Source organism: Prionailurus bengalensis, chromosome B4 (genome assembly GCF_016509475.1).
Source record: "Prionailurus bengalensis isolate Pbe53 chromosome B4, Fcat_Pben_1.1_paternal_pri, whole genome shotgun sequence".
NCBI classification, from domain to species: Eukaryota; Metazoa; Chordata; class Mammalia; order Carnivora; family Felidae; genus Prionailurus; species Prionailurus bengalensis.
This window is the reverse complement of record NC_057358.1, coordinates 32093567-32107073: the sequence shown is the minus strand read 5'-3', so window position 1 is coordinate 32107073 and position 13507 is coordinate 32093567. Positions and strand designations below refer to the sequence as shown.

The window sequence follows — 13507 nt, the reverse complement described above, 5'->3', positions numbered from 1 at the left end:
TCCTAAAAGAAATCAGAATTATACGCAGAAGCCAAGATTATTGTTGGATGCTTTGCAACCTGAAGGTTGTTATATCATATAGGAAATTGTTATAGTGTAAATGTTTGTGTCCCCTTACAAATTAATATGTTAAGTCCTAATGACCAAAGTGATGATACTAGGAAGCGGGGCCTAGAGGTGATTAGATTATAAAGATTCAGACCTCACGAATGGCATTAGTGCCCTTATAACAGGCCCAAGAGAGCTCCCTAGCCCCTTCCAACATGCAAGGACACAACAAGTGACCCCAAGAGAGTCTTAACCCTACCCTGCTGGCTCTCTGATCTTAGACTTCCAGCCTCCAGCACTGTGAGAAATAAATTTCTATTGTTTATAAAGGACTTAGCCTACAGTATTTTGTTACAGCACCTGAAACAGATGAAGAAATGAAGGAAGAAAGGAAAGAGAGAAGGGAGAAAGGGAATAGAGGAATATGGGAGAAGTAGGGGGAATAGCGAACAGAAAAAAAGGGACACCAGAGAGGAGGACAGATCTTCCCAAATAGCCTCCACCAGTATGGATGTCTCATTCTGAATGACCAACAACCTTCATTAATTGTTGCTTTGCACTTGCCCTTTATTGGTCCCCACAAGGAGGGGAAGAGTTCTACCCTGAGATGCTGGAATGGATGGACTGGAAGCTAGGGAAGAGGCTGCTGGAAACCTAGAGCAGAGGCTGGTGGCATTAATGCCCCACCAGGGAGACCTCTCCTCCACCAGAACTGTCCTGTGAGATTGAAATATTGCACAAGGAAACACAATGGTTGGGGCTGACTGTGCCCGATGATAAATTCAAGATGGCATATAAAACAAGAATTTATTTTTTTAATGTTTATTTATTTCTGAGAGAGAAAGAGAGCGAGAGAACATGAGTGGGGGGGGGGGCGGAAGGAGAGGGGGACAGAGAATCCCAAGCAGTCTCCGTGCTGTCAGTGCAGAGACCCATGTGGGGCTCAAACTCACCAGTTGTGAGATCATGACCTGAGCCAAAACCAAGAGTCAGACGCTTCACCAACTGATCCACCCAGGTGCTGCACAAAACAAGAATTTAAAGTGCAAACTCACACAGGATGTTTTCCAACCCTAGAAACTCACTTTGAAAAATATGAGTGGATTTCATGCACCTTTTATCAACCAGTTTCATGGTAGAAATGAAACACAGTGTAAGTGATCCCAAGCATATCTGTGGACTTTTATAAGGGGCCAGACTGGCACCATAGTCCCAAGGGTTGTCACTTCTAAAGATCATGTATCAAGAACCTCTAAAGATTGTGTATCAGGACCCAGATTCCAATCAGAGAATTTCATGTCATCGGTGTAAAGGCCACCAAACAAATATCTTTTCCAGATGAACATATACCTAGAAGCATCCACATATCCCAATTATCAACACTCAAATACAGAAAGATAGTATGACTGTTCTTTAGTTCTTACAGATGCAGAAAATAAGGAGAATTCAGAAAATGAAGCATGGCAGCAAACCATGGGCAGCCTAAACCTCACCTAATCTCTGCCTTGAGCAGCAGTTCTGTTAAAACTATACCAGATGCTGCAACATTAGTTGGTTACAATGAACTCACTATTAGCTCCTGTCACTGGAATAAACAAGTGTGCAGTTTTTTTCAAAACCAAATTGTTTTGCATCTAATATCTACTTCATTTTCCTGCTCCCTCAAGCCTCTCCTGAAACCAATTTGATAATATCCACTACATTTTAAGGAGTGTTGTTTCACATTGCAAAGGGTAACAGCATGGATTTTTATAATCTACGTCTTAGCAGGAGGGAATTACAGCATACCCGCAGGAAAGTTTTCTCTTGCACAATAAACGGAAAGCTTTGTAAATATAAAATAACAATTTGCATTAAAAGGTGCATGTTTAAATTTGGTATTTCCAGTTATATAAAGGGGAAGTTAATTCCAGCAAAACGACAATCGGCCACAACCTTTCCATAACAACTCTGGCTGTGGTTTTCTCCAAGCAATGTAAGGATTCATATTTTTCCAGAAGAGACAATAGGGAATCCCTCGTGAATTGTTCCTTAGATTTTTAGTTCAGTACGACCCAACACTTCTGTATTAGACTCCAAAATACTACATGTAGCTGTAATAATACCAGTAATGAGTCACTATCTTTAGATCAAATTACACTTGAATTAATTATCTTCCATCTACCTCCTTTCTTTGGCTCCTCTTCCTCTGATCTGAGCATCTGATATTCCCAGCCTCTAACGTCACCATTCCCTCTTACAGCCTAGTTGTTTCCAGCTGTGGCAATTTTGCTCCCCAGGAGACATTTGGCAATGTCTGAAAAACATTTTTGGTTGTTGCACCTGCAGAGTGCTACTGGTATCTAGTGGCTAGAGGCTAGGGATTTTGCTAGACCTCCCACAATGCACAAGGACAGGCCCCCAACTGGGGGTTTAAATATATTCATCTCACTTCCCAAAGTGGTGTTGGTTTGCGCTGTTCCACAGGGCAGTGCACACACCTTTAACGCTGGGGCCAGGGTGTGGCCCCAGGGCGCCTGGGTGGCTCAATCGGTTAAGTGTCTGACTCTTGGTTTCAGCTCAGGTCATGATCTCATGGTTCATGCGTTCCAGCCCTGCATTGAGCTCTGTGCTGACACATGTGGAGTCTGCTTGGGATTCTCTCTCTCCCTCTCTCTCTGCCTCTCCCTGCCATCTCAAATAAATAAATAAGTTTTAAAAAAATCTGGTCCCAAATGTCCATAGTACCAAGGTTGAAAAACCCTGCAATAACCTAACCAAAACATTTAAAAAAAAAAAAAAAAGCCTTCTCAAGAATCTGCAGTGGATCCTTACTTATTACACTATACATTTTAACTTCCTCAGCTTTACTTTCAACAACTTCTAACGTACAACTTTTAACCATAACTAAATAAATATCTGATGAACTTCTATCATGTGAGAAGCTGCAAAGATACCAGAAGAGTCAGAGAGGTTGGTGCCCTCTAGAAGTTCAGCCTCTGATGCAGGATACAGATCATTGACAAGGTGTCTAGTACAGGGCTAGCACCCGGTAGGTAAGAGGAATGGTCTCTCTCCTGCTCTTGGTTAACTCTCATCCCAGGCAGAACGTGATGAATGCCCTGTACAGAGCAATGGAAGCTTGCTTCCCACTATTCCCCATATAAACCCAACTCTTGGCTTTCTTGCAAAGAGATCAGGGCACAACATTCAGATTTCTCAGTGAGTAGTGACTGTGCACTAAGCGTTCTCCGCTCCTTCCTAGCCCCGCTTGAGGATTTGTATGCAGCCAGCAAGGCCTGTGGAACAGCGCAAACCAACACCACTTGGGAAGTGAGATGAATGTATTTAAACCTATATCACTAAACTTCCATTGATCAAAATCCCCAGGAAGAAAAAAAAACATTTGTAAGTCCAATGTGCATTTGTTATATGAGAGAGGACTATCATAGAATAGTCCTCTCCCATATTATATCATAGAAACTCATGGTTTTCATTTTCTCTTCCTCCCTTGTCTCTTTAATTCCTAATAAATTATTTTGGTTATACTGATTAAGAATATGGTACCTATAATAAGCATTTATATTTGGACTTCTCAAAATGCAATTTTCTACTCAGGCTTGATTATCTTTTAGTGTGCATGGTCACTCCACTCTTACTGCTAATTGAGGAATTAATGTTGTTGTCAATGGCTATGATCTAGATTGAATTTGTCAACCATAAATTGTTCCTCCTGAGATGCCTTTGGGTGTTCCCAAATTATTTATCTCAGATTGACAGCTTTGTTCTTGATTTCAAAATATTAACAAAGTATTAACCTGTTTTGATAGAAAGATAGCAATAAAAACTTGCTTCTGGACAGAAGAGAAGACTTTGTATGTCAGATTCACATATCTCAGGTGTTGAAGAAATGAGAAGAGACATTCAATGCATAAAAGCTCTGCGCAGCGAAGAACTATCTGCAAAATGATGATTACAATTCACCACAGACCTTCATTCTCCTGGGTAGGACATAAATGATTCCACTCTAGGATATTTCCAGGGATGTCTTTATACCCTCTTTCAGACATCTTTTTCTAGTGTTGATGAAAACATATTCATATTTCAGTTTATATTCATAGTTGGGCCTCCATCATGTCTAAACATGGTGACCATAAATCTATCAAAAAAGGGATATTATGCCTGTGTTCAGGTAATGGTTGTTCTGAAAGCTAATAGAGTGTCCTATTTTTTTCCTATTTTTTTTTCTTTTTTGCTAGTAGAGTATTCTAATCAAGATCTTAGCTCTAAGGCCAGCCAGACTGTCTGAGTTTGAATCCTGATCCTGCCACTTACTAGCTGTGTGACCTCTCTAGAGAGGTCTTTCCTCCAATTGTCTTAACATCAATCTATCAATCTTTTCCTGCTTCAATAGCTATAAAGGAGGTTAAAAGTAGAACCTATCTCATGGGGTTGTGTTGGGCCCTAAATCAGTCATAAAAGGGGCTAGCTAGCACATAATTGACATTCAATAAATGGTAGCTTTTATTTTATCATGTGTGCATAGGCAATATCCATTCATTATGCGCTCATTCTTCAAAATGAAAAAATTTCTGGGGCAATTGGGTGGCTCAGTCAGTTAAGCATCTGGCTGTTAGTTTTGGCTCAGGTCATGATCTCAAGATTCATGGGTTCTGACCCTGCATCAGGCTCCAAGCTATCAGCTTGGAATCTGCTTTGTTCTCTCACTCCCTGTCATTTATACTATCTCTCTCTCCTTCTCAAACGGAATAAACTTAAAAAAAAACTGAAAGAATTTCCTGGAGCACCTGGGTGGCTCAGTCGGTTAAGTGTCCCACTCTTGATTTTGGCTCAGGTCATGATCTCGTGGTTTGTGAGTTTGAGCCTCCATGACAGGCACTGCGCTGACAGCCTGGAGCCTGCTTGGGATTCTCTTTTTCCTTCTCTCTCTGCCCTTCCCCTGCTGGTGTTCTCTCTCTCTCTCAAAATAAATAAATAAACTTAAAAAAAATTTTCCTGATTATAGTTGTTACAGATACTAATTGTAACAAAATAGTAATGACATAAACAGAGATGAAAAAAGGAAGTAAAAGTCCTTTCTGACCCTTCCCCTTAAAAATAACCACTGTTAAGAGCTTGGTATAGATCTTTCCAGACATTTTTATGCATAAGCTCATTCAGACATACACACACACATACCCGCACATACACAGGCTTATACATTCATACCCATGTACATGAGCTAATATTTTTCTTTCAGGTTTCTGGGTTTGGTTTCCTCTCCTTTAAAATTGTGAATATCTTCTCTTCAGTGACTTAACTTTTTTAATGTTTATTTATTTACTTTGAGAGAGAGAGAGAGAGAGAGAGAGAGAGAGCACAATCTGGGAAGGGGCAGAGAGGAAAAGAGAATCCCAAGCAAGCTTCACACTGTCAGGGTGAGCCCAATGCAGGGTTCAATCTCATGAATTCTAAGATCATGATCTGAGCCAAAATCAAGAGTCAGACACTTAACCTACTGAGTCACCCTGGTACCTCCTCAGTGATTTATCTTTATGTTTAACTCTAATCCTTTTGGACTTTATTTTTGTATGTATTATGAAATAAGAATACGATATTTCCCCACATGGTTATCCCATTATCTTAGCACCAATTATTAAACAATTCCTTTCTTCCCTCATTGATTTGAAATGCTAATTTTAACATATACTAAATTCTTATATATTTAAGAGTCTATTTCTAGACTCTATTCTCTTCCATTCATCTATCAATCCATTCCTGCCTCGATAACACACTGTTTTAATTATACTGATTTTATAATATATTTTGGTATTTGTATAATAATCTCTACCTCTTCTTAGCAAAATCATAGTTATTTTTTTAATTTCACAGATACTGGAATTCACTGAGGTAAGAAAAATAGGGAGTCACTATGAGTCAACTACTCAGAGAGTATTATATAAACTGAACTTTATCAATAAGGATAGGATCATATTGTTACCAGAAGTAACTGAGAAATGTTTTTAAAAAATATAAAGTCCCCAAATATATATTTGGTGCTTCCCACTGCTGTATAAAAAATACCATTTCTTTATCAGTAATTTGAAACTTGGGCAAATGAAATCTATCTAATCTTAGTTTCCAGTAAGGATAGGAAAAAAGAAGATAAATTTCCATTATAAGACAAGTTTAGGCTAATACATATTGGAATTTCCTAGTTATGAAGAGAGCATACTTGAGTTATGTTATCTTTTTTACTGTAAATTCTTAAGAAAGGCTCAGCTCACTACTTGCACAAAAGTGGCATGAATGTAGTTCTTTCACCCAACAAGAAATGGGACTGAAAAACCTCCTGTCCAATACCTAAGTCACTCTGAGATTGTGATGTTTCTGTTGTTTAAAGTCACATTTTTATTCTATTTAGGAGCCAATGAATAAAATTACATACACTAAATACTAATTAATAATAAAAATGTGGTGAAAACTAGCTTGAATAGCTATTAGCTTGAATAAATAATAGGCCTTGTATCACTTGTCTGAGAAAACCTCCTATTTAGCCTAAAAGTTCTTCAAGCAGTATATCTGCAAGCATATTTTACCCTCTGAGAAAGCAATTACTAAGTAGTAGAAAGGAATGAACATGTATTTCCATGTTATATATGGTAACAATAAATAAAAAATAGATCATATAGGCAAATGCAAAAATAAAGTTATAAGAAATACAAATATAACCAAAGAGTAAACAAATGCTTCTGACCTGAAGCAGTAACTGGTACTGGATTTGTTCTACTGTAACAAACAACAGGACACCAGAGAAGATACATAAAACAATTGTTTTCAGACAGTGAATAACAGAGGAAGCAGAACTATAACCCCTGAGAGAAGCGATACAAATAAAGTGAGGCTTGTGATGGTCCCAGTTTTCTTTCAGGAGCTACTTTTTGGATTGTGATGCAGGGAAGGGTAATTCTAGGAGAACATGGCAACTTTGTTGAATTGAGGAAACAGTGATCAGAGTTAGGGAGGCTGAGGCAGCTGGAATCTTCAGGACAGAGTACCAGAAACGAGTAAGCTAGGCAGAGCAAGAGCTAGAAATCTGAAGAGGATCCCCCTTGCATCTTTGGTTAATACACAGAGTAAGACTCTATGAGGCCAGGCAGAGAACATTAGTGAAGGAGCTCTAAGATGAACAACCCCCAGAGCTCACAGAGATCTGCAAGCTGTTCAAATTCTGACCAAAGAGAAGGACCGTGGAAGTACAGTTGACCCTTTAACAACATGGGTTTGAACTACACAGGTACACTTACACATGGACTTATTTTTGATAAATACAATACAGTACTGTAAATGCATTTTTCTTATGTTTTTCTTAATAATATTTTCTTTTCTCTAGCTTACTTTATTGTGTGAATACAGTATATAATACTATAACATACAAAATATGTGTTAGTCTTCCTGTCAACAGTAGGCTATTAATTAGTAGTTAAGTTTTGGGACTCAAAAGTTTTATGTGGATTTTTGACTGCACTATGAGAGGGGTTGGATCAGTGCCCATACCCCAGTGTTCTTCAAGGGTCAACTACACATTGATGAAAATTCTTACATTATTGCAGAAGTGGCACACCACTATTTAAAGGTACACTAATAATTTAAGATGCATGCCATAAACCTTATACAACCATTAAAAAGTAAAATGAAATAATATAATAAATTAGTTAATGGAGGACGTAAAATGGAATACTAAAAAATATTCAATTAATCCAACAGATAGGAAAAGAAGAAAAAAGAAAGTATATAGGGCAAGTAGAAAACAAATAGCAAAACAGTAGATTTAAACCTAACCATATCAATAATTACACTTAATGAAGATGGACTAAATTTTCCCATTAAACGTCAGAGGGGCCCCTGAGTGGCTCAGTCAGTTAAGCATCTGACTTCAGCTCAGGTCTTGATCTAACCACTCGCGGGTTCGAGCCCGGTGTCGGGCTCTGTGCTGACAGCTCAGAGCCTGGAGCCTGCTTCAGATTCTGTGTCTCCCTCTGTCTGTGCCCCTCCCCTACTCACTCTCTCTCTCTCTCTCTCTCTCTCTCTCTCTCTCAAAAATAAGTAAACATTAAAAAAATAAATAAGTAAAAAGTCAGAGATTGTCCAACTGGATAATAAAGTCTAACTACATTCTGTCCACAAGAAATTCACTGTGAATGTACAGACAGAGGAAAAATATAAGTAAAAGGATGGAAAAAGATATACCATGTAAACATGAAACATAAGAAAAGTGGAATGACTATCTTCATATTAGACAAAGTAGACTTTAGAACAAGGAATACTCCCAGAGATAAAGAAAGATGTTTTATAATAAAATGTCAAGTCACTAAGAAGAAATGACATTCCTAAATGGGAATACACCCAATTGCTTCAAATTACATGAAGGAAAAACTGACAAAATTGAAAGAAAAAGACAAATCCACAATTAGAGTTGGATATTTCAGCACCTCTCTCCACAATTAAAAGAAATAGTAGACAGAAAAGTAAGTAGGAATATAGACAACTTGAATAATTCTGTCAAATAACTGAATCTAATTGACTTTTATAGAACACTTCACCCAGCAATGGCAGACTTTACAGTATAATCAGTGCCAGTGGAACATTTACCATATACTGGGCCGTAAAACTAGTCTCAATAAATTCAACAGGATGGAAATCACGTGGAGGACTTCTCTGACAAAATGCAACTTGACTAGATCAATAACTGAAAGGTATCTGCAAATTACAAAATATCTGGAAATTAAACCATGAGTCACAAAAGAAATGAGAAGAGAAAAAGAGAAAATATTTTTCAAAGTTTGTGGGATGCAGCTAGCTAAAGCTTGGCTTTAGAGAGAATTTTATTGTACTTTTGTACTGTAAAATTTCCATTTGTTTTGAAAAATAATTTCTATACGTTTATACATATTCTTTATTTGATGTGACATTGTCATCATAGTTTCTTTGTTAAGCTGTCTGCTTCATTTGGTATTATACATAAATATTGGGCTTCACTAATTGCTAGATGATTGCTCTGTTGTTCTACAAATTGTCCTGGGGAGGTAAAAGGCCATGGCTCAAGTGCCACAGAGTCTGGCTGTTCTTACAGATATTTAATAAATTTTTTTGAATAAATGTTTCTTCATTTGATATATTCCCTCAGGACAATTACTATTTACCAGTTATGGTTGTTTCACTGGGGAACAGGTACCTGGAGTGCCTCAGATAACCATTCCAGAAGAACCCCCACACTATTTTTCCACAGTGGCTGCACCAGTTTGCATTCTCTTTCCAAAGGGAAAGAGAGTTCCCTTTCTTGTGGGATACCATTAAGTACACTAACATACATGTAACAGAAGTACCAGAAGGAGAGGGGAAAGGAGCAGAAAAAAAATTAGACAAAATGATGACTTGAAAACATCCCAAATTTTATTTTTAAAAATCTACACACTTGGGGAACCTGGGTGGCTCAGTCAGTTAAGCGTCCGACTTCAGCTCAGGTCATGGTCTCCCAGTCCATGGGTTTGAACACCGTGTAGGGCTCTGTGCTGACAGCTCAGAGCCTAGAGCCTTCTTTGGATTCTGTTTCTCCCTCTCTCTCTCTCTGCCCCTCCCCCACTCACACTGTCTCTCTCTGTCTCTCAAAAATGAATAAATGTTAAAAAGATAAATAAAATAAAAATCTACACACTGAAGAAATTCAAAGAACTCAAAGTATGATAGAGGCTATATAGCAGTAATATCTATATCTCACTGGAATTAAGCTAGTGTAAGTCTAAAGTAGGTTCTAATATGTTAAGATGTATTTAGTAAACCCTAGAGAAACCACTAAAAAAATAATTAAGAAAACAGTGAAAAATATTGTTAAAAGAAGTAAAATGTTCCACTAGAAAATATTTACGTAAAACAAAGAAAGTAGTATAGGAAGAAAAAAGGAACAAAAAAGATGAGACATATCGAAAACAAAATGTAAAATAGCATATGTAAGTTCAACTATATCCACAATAAATTAAATGTGAGTGTACTAATCAATCAATCAAATAGCCAAGACTGTCAGGCTGAAAAAAAAGACTAAAAGAAAAAATATATATATATATATTCTGTCAGTTTTGCATTTTGGTGGCTCTGTTGGTAAATGCATATATATGTTTATAATACAATTATATAAAAATATATGCCTATAATACAGGTAAACATTTATGCTTATAATTGTATTATAAGCGTAAGTTTAAAAAAATTATGTTTTTATAATACAATTATAAACATGTTTGTAAAAAATCGTGCTTTTATAATATAATTATGTAAACATATGTTTATAATATGCTGTTGTTTATACTACAATTATAAACCTATATGTTTATAATACAATTATAAACATGTTTATAAAAAATCATGTTTTGAGAAGGAGGGCATTTGTTGGGATGAGCACTGGGTGTTGTATGTAAGCAATGAATCACGGGAACCTACCTCCAAAACCAAGAGCACACTGTATTCACTGTGTGTTAGCTAACTTGACAATAAATTATATTAAATAAATAAATACATACATACATAAATACATAAATAAACTTCAAAAAATCATGTTTTTATAATACAATTATATAAACATATATGCACCTACCAACAGAGCCACCAAAATGCAAAAACTGACAGAATTAAAGAGAGAAATAGACAATTCAACAGTAATAGAGGCTTCAGTACTCCACTGTCAATAATAGAATAACTAGAAAGAAGATAAACAAGGAAACAGAGACTTCAACATTTATAAACCAACTATACTTAAAAGACCTTTATAGGCCACCCAAACAACAGCAAAATACATATTATTCTCCAGTGCACATTCACCAGGATAGATCATTGCTAGACTATAAAACAAGTATCAGTAAATTTTTAAAAATTTAAATTATATAAAGTATATTCTACAGCCATAATGGGGTGAAAGAGGAAAATCAATAACAGAAAGAAATTGGGGACTCACAAATATGTGGAATTAAATAATATATTCCTAAATAACTAATGTATCAAAATAGAAATAACAAGGAAGATATAAAAATACTTTGAAAGGAATCAAAATGAAGCTACAATTTGCCAAAAATTATGTAATGCAGCTAAAATAGTACTTAGAGAGAGAGTTATAAATGTAAACACCAAATTTAAAAAGAAGAAATATCTTACATTGATAACCTAAACTTCCACCTAGAAACACTATGGAAAAGAAAGCAAAATGAACCTGAAGCAGACAAAAGGAAAGAAATAACAGAGATTAGAGCATAGATAAATAAAATGGAAAATTGAAAAACAGCACAGAAAAATTTAAAGGATCAATTTGGCTCTTTGAAAAGAAAAGAAAATTGACAAATATTTAGCTAGTCTGACCTCACAAAAAGAAAAAGACTCAGATTGAAATAATCAAAAATGAAAGGGGGCACAATACTACTAACTTATAGAAATTTTAAAAGATTATAAGGAAGAGTCACTTGTCAGCCAAAGATGGCTGCACTCAGGCTAGTTGAGCAAAGGTTGGAGTGAGCCCCCATTCACTCAGCCCCCTGTCAGAGGAGGACTGGTGGAGGCACCAACTGCTGTGCAGAGAGCATAAGGCTCAAGATGGATAATCGTGAACCAGATGATATTGTCAAGGAAATTTAATTTTCAGTACCGTAACCAGAAAAATTAATGAACTCCCAGAAGCAGAAAGGAATCTCTTTGAACATGGATCAACATATATTGGATTTAATGCTGCTTTCTGTGGTCTAAGAGCAAATAGTCTTTATCAACACATCTTAAATGTGACACAGGCTCATATAGCTGCTGGCTTACCAATCGCAGTGATCCCATTTATTACAGCACATGCATCTTACAAAGGTTTTGTAAATTTACCTTTGAATACAGATGATTTGACTTGTGAAACCTGTACCATAACACAGGTCTTATATCCTGTTTTCTTGGTGATACCTATGAATGGTTGCAGAGCAGTTAGATATGAACCAGCCCTGCTACCAGAGAAAGGAAGCATCTTAACTTATTGGACTAGAATTTCGAAGCCTGTCTTTAGAAAGATGTTACTTCCCATTTGCTCTGACTGTGTTTGTAGCATACCTTGGATCTAGACAATATAAACTAATTAGAAAGTCTCTTCAGTTACCTGAAACTGGCCTGGAAATTCAGTGACTGTTAAACAAATGTGCACACAAAAATAAAATTATAATGTATGATTAAACATCTAGGTGTGAATTTTAAAAAGATTATAAGGAATACTATGAATAGCTGTATGCTAACGAATTAAATAAGTAGAAGAGACAAATGCCTAAAAGAGACATGGAAAAATTGACTATTGAAATTGAATTAAAAAAGAAATAGAAAACTCAAATAGACCTATAACAAGTAAAAAGATAGAGGTATAATTAGAAAACTACCAAAATAAAATTTTCAGGCCCAGTTATCTTCACTAGTGAATTCTACCAAACACTGAAATAAGAATTAATACCAACTCTTCACAGACTCTTCAAAAAAATAGAAGAGGATGAAACACTTTCAAATCATTCTATTATACCAGTATTCCGCTGACACCAAAACCAGAAGACATCACTAGAAAAGAAAATTGACCGATAGCTTCTGTGAAAACAGATACAAAATTCTACAACAAAATACTAGCAAACTGAAACCAGAAACATATAAAAAGAATTATGCACCATTATCAAGTGAAATTTATCCCAGAAATGTAAAGTTGGTTTAACATCTGAAAATCAATGAATGTAATACATATCAACAAAACAAAGGACAAAAACCACATGATCATCTCAATAGATGCAGAAAAAGCATTTGACAAAATTTAAACTTTCACGATTAAAAAAAAAAAAAAACTCAACAAAAAATAGAAGGGCACTTCCTTAATCTAATAAAGGGCATGTCTAAAAAATGTACAGCTAGCATAATGGTAAAAGACTGCTTTCCCCCTCAGATCAGCAATAAGACAAAGATGTCTCCTCTTGCTACCTCTATTCAATATTATACTGGAGATTCTAGCCAGGGCAGTTAGTCAAGATAAAGAAATAAAAGGCATCCAGATTGGGAAGGAAGAAGTAAAATGCTTTCTGTTAGCAGATGCAATGATTTTTATGTAGAAATTCTAAAGAACTTACTAAAAAAGATTAAAACTAGTAAATGAGTTCAGCAGGATGGCAGGATATAAGATTGATGTACAAAAATCAACTGCAGGTATATACATTTCCAACAATCAATCTAAAAATGAAACTAAGAAAACAACTCCAAAGAAATAAAATACTGAGGAATGAATTTTAATAAAATAAATGCAAAACTTATGCTTTAAAATATATTTCAAAAACTATAAAACGTTGAGGGGCCCCTGGGTGGCTCAGTCAGCTAAGCACCCAACTTCAGCTTAGATCATGATCTTGTGACTCCTGAGTTTGAGCTCAGGCTCTGTGCTGACAGC

General features: G+C 36.1%; 1 protein-coding gene and 1 pseudogene across 5 annotated transcripts in view; one reads left to right on the top strand and one right to left on the bottom strand.

The window, feature by feature from the left end:
- Positions 1-13507, bottom strand: part of CCNY (cyclin Y) — a 315939-nt gene that overhangs the window by 255457 nt on the left and 46975 nt on the right. The gene's annotated exons all lie outside the window — the stretch shown is intronic.
- On the top strand, positions 11023-12266 carry LOC122473317 (annotated as a pseudogene).